General features: G+C 45.1%; 1 non-coding gene across 1 annotated transcript; it reads left to right on the top strand.

The window, feature by feature from the left end:
* Nucleotides 1-3,148: 3,148 nt before the first annotated feature.
* On the top strand, nucleotides 3,149-3,222 carry trnaa-ggc. Its single transcript has one exon. It is a non-coding gene; the product is annotated as a tRNA-Ala (tRNA).
* Nucleotides 3,223-8,182: the final 4,960 nt, after the last annotated feature.

Here is an 8,182-nt window from a genome sequence, read left to right as displayed (position 1 = left end):
CTCCTGGTTATGGTAAATGGATGAAAAGACAGAGGAACATATAGGTCAGATCATTAAGGGTTTCACATCCTCCCGATGGAGGGGTGTAGGTCAGGGAGGGTGGTGGTGGGGGGGGGGGTTGGTTGTAGGAGGGTGACCGAACACACGGTCGAAGAGGAGGGTCTTGAGACAGGCTTTGAAGGAGGCGAGGGAGGGGGTGAGGCGGAGGAACCGCGAGATGGAGTTTTAGAGGGTGAGTGGGGGCAGAGAGGCTGAAGGCCAGATCGCCGATGGTGGAGCAGGCCGGAGCTCGCTGAACGGAGGGAGCGGGCAGGTCTGTGTGGAATTAGCAGCTCACAGAGGTAGGAAGGAGCAAGGCCTTGGAGGGCTTTGAAGACAAGGACCAGGATTTTGAACTCTATATCCTCTGACGGAGCCAGTGGGCCCGGGGCGAGGATGGGGAATAACATCGAGAGTTAGCAGAGAGTGTCGATGATCACACAGCGAGGCAGAGATAACAAAAAATGGCAGCAATAGCAAGAGAGTATCAGCAATGACAAGGATAATAATTTGCCCTATTACAGCGCCTTTCATAGAGGACAGAAGATGTCCAAGAGAAACCCTGAGAGAGTGGGTGATCGTCATTGTACAATATTGTTCGAGAGCAAATTGAATTCCGTGTTATGAAATGTGATTTGAGTTCTCTGCACATAACCACCAATAAATAACAGCAACAACTGCAATCCTTGCATTTCGAGGCGAGAGAGCATCTCAAAGTGCTTGACAGGTAAAGTAATTAACGCCATAACTCAAAGGTGCTCGTGGGGAAACAATTTCAGTCAACGTTTCCATTTCAAACCGTTCGTGCCCTTCAGTGAGTATCCAGCCACCTTCGTCCGTGCCATGACCCGCTCTGCTTCCCCCATCCCCGCACACATTGCCACTGCCTCACCTCTCAGGCCCCCGAGACCCTCATCGCATCCAGGCTCGATTATGCTAACTCCCCGCTTGTCGGTCTCACAAACGAGAGGACCTGGGGGGTAAGATTGGAGCCAGGAGGTGTTTTTGCTGCTGGAGGGTATTGAGCACATTAAAATGTTGTTCTGTTCCCCCGATGATATTCACTGAGTTGGGAATAGAAACAACACGATGTAGGGCTATTGCTTCAATCCGTCTCTGCTTTTTTTAATAAAGGACTTTGATTTGCAGTGACCCGGATACTAAAATACAATCACTACCATCCAGCGTAACATCCAATCTTACAGCACGAACACAATGGGGTCTAATTTATAATATTTCTTGAATTCGACATGGTGCCTCATCACAAGCATTTAGAATACAATTTACGTTCACGCAGCGCTTATCGGGTCATAAGGACGTCTCAAAGATCTTCACCCGAGCCGAGGGTGGGAGCTGAGGGAAGAGGTGGGGGTGGGGAAGGAATGAGTAGATTGAGGAGTTCCTGTATCTCAGGGGTTAGAGCCCTCGCCTCGCGAGCGAGAGGACCCGGGTTCGATTCCCGGGCAGGTCAGGGCGAGACATTGGGCAAGTTTCCTCGCTCCACACACACTCCTCTGTTTGCCGGCAGTCAGTAGGAACCCGGTTGTTAGTCGATTGGCGGATCGGTTTTCCAGAGGATAATAATTCCTTCAAAAATAAATTTTAAAAATAATTTGGTCACTCAATCCACGACTGTTTGTGGCACTTTGCTGTGCGCAGTTTTGCTCACCAAATATTCAGTTAATTCACTTTATGGTATATCCAGTGAAGTACTTTGAGATGTCTCGAGGATGTAATAAGGCGCTATATCAAATGCAAGGATTATTATTATTAATTCACTCTTCTGTCGTGCTTTTAACATTGGGAGAGCATCTCATCTCAAAGGCTTCACAGAGGATGAACAGGCGCTCGATTCTATATTAAAACCGCTAATTGAGTTAGTACTTTTCTGATAGGGGAATCTTCAGACTGATACGGGGAGGAATGAGCCACTAAATTGCTTATTGATTTTCACAGGTTTGCATATCACTTCACTCTTCATTGCTGGTATTATTCATTTAGATTCCTTTTTATTTAGCAATGTGTGCAAATATATCCTTTCAATATGTTTAAACTGTATGGCTTTGTTCCCTTGGCTCATCAACATCATCATCATTATTATTATTATTATGATGGATCATGAATTGTGTGACCAGCTTTAGATTGAGGCAACAGAGACCATTTGCTCTCAGCGTTCTGTGCAAACACAGGAGAGCTTCACAACTTAGCTGCTTTGTAACCCTGTTTGATGAAGGAGAGAATTCACCGAGAGGTGGCAAAGGCAAAAGGCAATCCTTGACGTTATTATCTGCTGTAGTCAGTTGACTTATTAGGTGTGTAATTAAATTTATCTGACGCTATAGCGAAAGGACGATTCCTCTGGGTGTTTGACTGAGCTAAGTTACTTCATACCACCTTCGTTTTACTCTTAGCTCGAATGAGGTACAGCGAGGAGGGAGATGCAGTCATAGTAAAATCCCTCGTAGGAATGCCCAGTGTTTTATTTAAAACACAAGCTACAAAATGACTCATTAGCTTCTCTCAGGGGCAGATTAGGCGCCCCATTATGAGCTTTAAATAATGAATCTATTTGAAGAAGCCTCGGGCGTTTACACTCTGGGGGTGGGGGGGGGGGCGGAGGGGGTGGAAGCTGTTTTATGCCATCATTCCTTTTGGGTTATTCACGTGTTTGTCGGTCTCACAGGAGAACCGCTAAGAGCCGAGCTCGGATTGCTCGCTGTGAAAATCGGTGGAATTTGCACCATTTGGCTCAGGGCTTTGGGATGTCCTCCTGATGTACCAGTTTGGTGTTGGTGTTGATGTGAGAGGCACTGCACAGATGCAGTTTGGTGTTGGTGTTGATGTGAGAGGCACTGCACAGATGCAGTTGGTGTTGGTGTCGATGTGAGAGGCACTGCACAGATGCAGTTTGGTGTTGGTGTTGATGTGAGAGGCACTGCACAGATGCAGTTTGGTGTTGGTGTCGATGTGAGAGGCACTGCACAGATGCAGTTGGTCTCACCAACCCAAAGAAAATGGATTCCTATCATCGAAAGATCACATTTTAAAGCCTTTATCGTCTCGAACCGCCATCACAGCAACTTACATTTATACCATACGTTTTACATCTTGTCCTGTAGCTCAGTGGTTAGAGCGCTCGCCTGGCAAGCGAGAGGACCTGGGTTAGATTCCCGGGCAGGTCGAAACAGGTAAGTTTCCTTAATCCACACACACACACACACACACACACGCGCGCCTCTGTTTACCAGCAGTAAGTAGGAACCCGCTTGTTAGTCGATTGGCGGACTGCTTTTTCCAGGGGTGATAATCCCTTCCAAATAAATTATTTTTATTATCATTATTATTATGAATGTGGACAATATGGTATCACTTCTCCTCTTAATGATGTTCCCAAAGGGAACCGTCCCGAAAGCAGCCTAGTACTAATTAGCTCCTTTTAGGAAATATTATAATTGCTTGGTTGATTGGAATAATAAGAGCAGACGGACTAGGCTCTGTGTACGTGCTCTGATACACAGGAATGTATGCATTTTTTGACGTGGGCTGAAATCCCGCCAGAAATATTTCAGCAAAAATATGAAGTGCTGAATAATTGATCAAATTAATGGTGCAGCCCCACAATTCGCAGCTTCTCTACAGCAGTAAATTCCCTGTTCACCCCATCCATTTAGAATAATGATACTCCTTCCACTGTAGCTCAGTGGTTAGAGCACTGGCCCGGCAAGCGAGAGGACTCGGGTTTCGTTCCCGGGCAGGGCAAAATTTTTCCTTACTGCACACGCCTCTGTTTACCTAGCAGTAAGTAGGAACCTGGTTGTTAGGCAATTGTTGGATTGCTTTTCTGGGGGTAATGATTCTTCCCCCCCCAAAAAAATAATAATAAATTGGTCACTGCAATCCACGACTGTTTGTGGGACGCTGCTGTACTCAATTGGCTGCTGCGTTTCACCCACAAAATAGTCAATTCATCTTACGGTATACAGTGAAGCGCTTTAAGACGTCTCAAATCAAATGCAAGGATTGTTATTATTATTTGATACAGCGCCTTATCACGTCTTCAAGACATCCCAAAGCGCTTCACAGAATGTACTAGTGAATTGACGTTACATTTTGTGGTCGAAACACGACAGCAAATTGCACAAATCAGTGTCATGGATTGAGTGACCAAATTATTGTTATTATTTTTTTTGAAGTGATTATTACCCCTGCAAAGTGATCCGCCAATCGGCTAACAACTGGGTTCCTACTGACTGCCGGTAAACAGAGGCGCGCGCGTGTGTGTGTGTGTGTGTGTGTGTGGAGTGAGGAAACTTGCCCAATGTCTCGCCCTGACCTGCCCGGGAATCAAACCCGGGTCCTCTCGCTCGCGAGGCGAGGGCTCTGACCCCTGAGCTACAGGACTCCAGATGTGAGAGTGCTATCGACTGAGCCAGACTGACACCTAATACCTCTGAGCTTTCCCTTCCTGTTTCTTTATTACTATTAGGATTGTAGTAATTACAATGCAGGTAATCCCTAGGTGAGAGTCAGTAAAATCCTATATTGATATAATATTAGACACAGTTTCTTTTACAATGAATTGGAGGATTTGCCAGTCTACGATTACAATCCGGGGATTCTTAAGGGAAAGGAAGAAATCTTATTAGAGATTAGTGAGGAGAAGGACAAGGTTGAAGGCTCAAGCTACACGTTTGGGACTGTGGATTCTCAGTCTGAAATGACACTCCTAATGCAGTGCTGAGAGGAGCGCTGCATTAATAATCATTATAATCATAATAATAGTAATAATCCTTGCATTTGGTATAGCACCTTACCAAGTCGTTGCGACGTCTCAAAGCGCTTCACAGAATATACTGTGAAGTGAAATGACTGTATTTTTGTGGGCGAGATGTGGCAGCTAACTGTCACACAACCAGTCATTGTCAGAGGTCCCGTCCTTTGGATGAGACATTAAAACTGAGGTCCTGTCTGCATGTTCAGACTAACACTAAAGGTCCTGTGGCTCTATTTAAAAAGAGAGTTTCTCTCGCTGGCCAACAATCGCTCCAGGTAAAACTGGCCATTTTTTGCATCATGTTGAAAAGGTACAAAAGAGAATAAAGCGGTAATAGCTTTAGTTAGCACCGCAGGGTTTCCGCTAGTACCTGTACAGACTGACATTGGGACCTCAGGTTTTCTTTCTTCCTCAAAAGCCCAGTAATATTGCTATAGTGGAGTCCTGGAGCTCAGGGGTTAGAGCCCTCGCCTCGCGAGCGAGAGGACCCGGGTTCGATTCCCGGGCAGGTCAGGGCGAGACATTGGGCAAGTTTCCTCGCTCCACGCACACGCCTCTGTTTACCAGCAGTCAGTAGGAACCCGCTTGTTAGTCGATGGTGATCACTTTTCCGGGGTTATAATTGCTTAAAAAATATATTAATTTGATACTTAATCCACGGCTGTTTGTGAGACGCCGCTGTGTGCAATTGGCTGTCACGTTGCACCCACATAACACACAGTGAATTCACTGTATATTCTGTGAAGCTCTTTGAGACGTCTTGAAGATTTGATAAGGCGCTGTATCAAATGCAAGAATTAGTATTATTATTAGCCCCAACACCATCGCTAATTTACTATTCAATATGTAATGCTCCTGAGATGAGCTCACAGCCTCCTGGATGCTTCTCATCACTGATCTCTAATAGGATTTTTTTCCTTTCCCTTAAGAATCCCCGGACTGTAATCGTAGACTGGCAAATCCTCCAATTCATTGTAAAAGAAACAACGGCGGTTTGTGGGGGGACGCTGCTGTGCGCAATCGGCTGCCGCGTTTCGCCCCCCAAATATACAGTCAATGCACTTTGCAGTATATTCTGTGAAGCGCTATGAGACGTCTTGCAACTATATCAAATGCGAGGATTGTTATTATTCATGCATCCATAAACAGTACATCTGACTTGAACTCCATTTATCTCTTGTTGAACATCGGAATCCCTTCAAGTATTCGTGAGTTTAAAAGATCTGAATTAAATCTACAAAATATGCATCAAAGAACAATTTTCTGGTATTTCATTTATCGCCCAGGGCTATGTGTAGAAATATAGAACGAGAGACTATTGGCTTGATTGTAGTTAAAAAAGTCACGCAGCACTTGACAATGGGAGGAACATTACATTATCTATCGTTCCTCTTAAGCGAATGATACCAGGGGAGGCTAGAGAGGTTAGGCTTTTTTTTTGTGCTAGATTTGGCATTTCAGGGCTGAGAGAAACTAGCCCTTAGATGAACATAAACATTGGAGTCTTGTAGCTCAGTGGTAACAGCACTCGCCTCGCAAGCGAGAGCACCAGGTTCGATTCCCAGCAAGACCCAAAATAGGCCGTTTCCACCGATTGGGGAGTCTGTAACCGGGGGTCACAAATATCAGATCTAGAAGAGAATTTAGGGGGAGCTACTTCTTGCAGAGGGTAGTGAGATTGTGGAACTCGCTGCCAGTGGTTTGAATCGGATATATTCAAGACGATGCTAGAATATTTCTCGTGAGGGTGAGGGGAACAGAGGGGTGTGGGGGGGAGTGAGGAGTGGAATGGAGACTTGCGTGGAGTGTGAATACCGTCACAGGCTGAGTGGCCTGTCTCCGTGCTGTATTAAGTGATCGTTCAGCTCACTCCACGGCTGCTCCGAGACTTTGCCTTGCGATTGCATTGTAAACACGAGGCTTTGCAATAGCAGATACGTTCATCATCCTTAACAACAACATGGCACTGCCGGGAAAGAGACCAACTCAGCAGCGCAGTCTCAGAGGATTCATTCGCGTTCAGCACTTGCTCTCATGCGTCCAGGCTCGAGCCTCTTTAACAAGCTTCTGACGCCAACTCATCCTGTTACCAGCACCGAAGATAAAGGGAACTTGTCAAAGGAGATGATGGCGATTTCGCTGGTACCCACTGTGCCTGCAAACAGCAATCTGTCCAGGCAAGGGCTTCGATTCAGAATTTAATCCAAATTAGAAAGAAATAACTCAGGTGCAAATTGTGAGCCGAGAGCTCTTAATTAATGAGCTGTTAAAAATCGGCTGTTAAAATTGTATTATATGTAATACGGGGAATTATGTAATAATACTACTAATAATAATTGCATTTGACATGGTGCCTTATCACGTCTTTAAGAGGTCTCAAAGCGCTTCACAGAAGATACTGTAAAGCGAATTGACGGTATTTTGTGGGCGAAACCCGGCAGCCAAATTGCGCACAGCAGCGTCCTGCAAACAGTCGTGGACTGAGTGACCAAATTATTATTTTTTATGCCCCCAGAAAAAGCGATCCACCAATCAACTAACAACTGATTCCTACTGACTGCTGGTAAACAGAGGCATGTGTGTGGAAACTTGCCCAACGTTTCGCTCTGCCCGGGAATCGAACCAGGGTCCTCTCATTTGTGAGGTGAGCGCTCTAACCACTGAGATACAGGACTTATCTGGATGCAAATTGTTATTATATTGAGGGAAAACAATTGGGGAAAACATTAATCAACATAAGGAGAAAGCCAATGTCAGTATTTCTTCTCCTTCGAAAACTTGAAGGAAATAGAAACATACAGTTAACAAGAAGCCTATCACTATAGTGGTCTAAATCAGGAATATTTTTGCTCAGGTGATTAGTAACTTGGAGAGTTCGAACTTCAAAAGGTACTGTGACGTTTCGACATAACAAATAAAACATTTTAATTCAAAATTATATTTGAAAGGATTGAGGAATCCTGTCAAAATGGCCCAAACGTTCCCAATTCACAATTTCTGATTTATCTCCAGGTCACTGTCCCTTTTATCAACTGATTCACTAATTCATGTTCCATCTGCCTCATGATTCATAGGGTCTTGAACACAACCTCTCCCCGTCTCCCCCCCCCACGCCTCGGTCAAAGAAAAGTCTCTTATATTTCCCCATCAAACTCCACCCGTTTGTGGGGACGCTGCTGTGTGCGATTGGCCGCCGCGTTTCACCCACAAAATATACAGTCAATTCACTTTGCAGTGTATCAGGTCGTCGAGACGTCTCAAAGCGCTTCACAGAATATACTGTAAAGTGAATTGGTTTGAGTGACCCAATTTTTTTTTGTGTAATCCTCACGTTAGTGAGGAAGCTAATAAGTAAGCTTCCTTCACAGT

The sequence above is a fragment of the Callorhinchus milii genome, unplaced genomic scaffold (assembly GCF_018977255.1).
Source record: "Callorhinchus milii isolate IMCB2004 unplaced genomic scaffold, IMCB_Cmil_1.0 Scaffold2, whole genome shotgun sequence".
Lineage (NCBI taxonomy): Eukaryota > Metazoa > Chordata > Chondrichthyes > Chimaeriformes > Callorhinchidae > Callorhinchus > Callorhinchus milii.
This window is presented reverse-complemented; position numbering and strand designations above follow the sequence as displayed.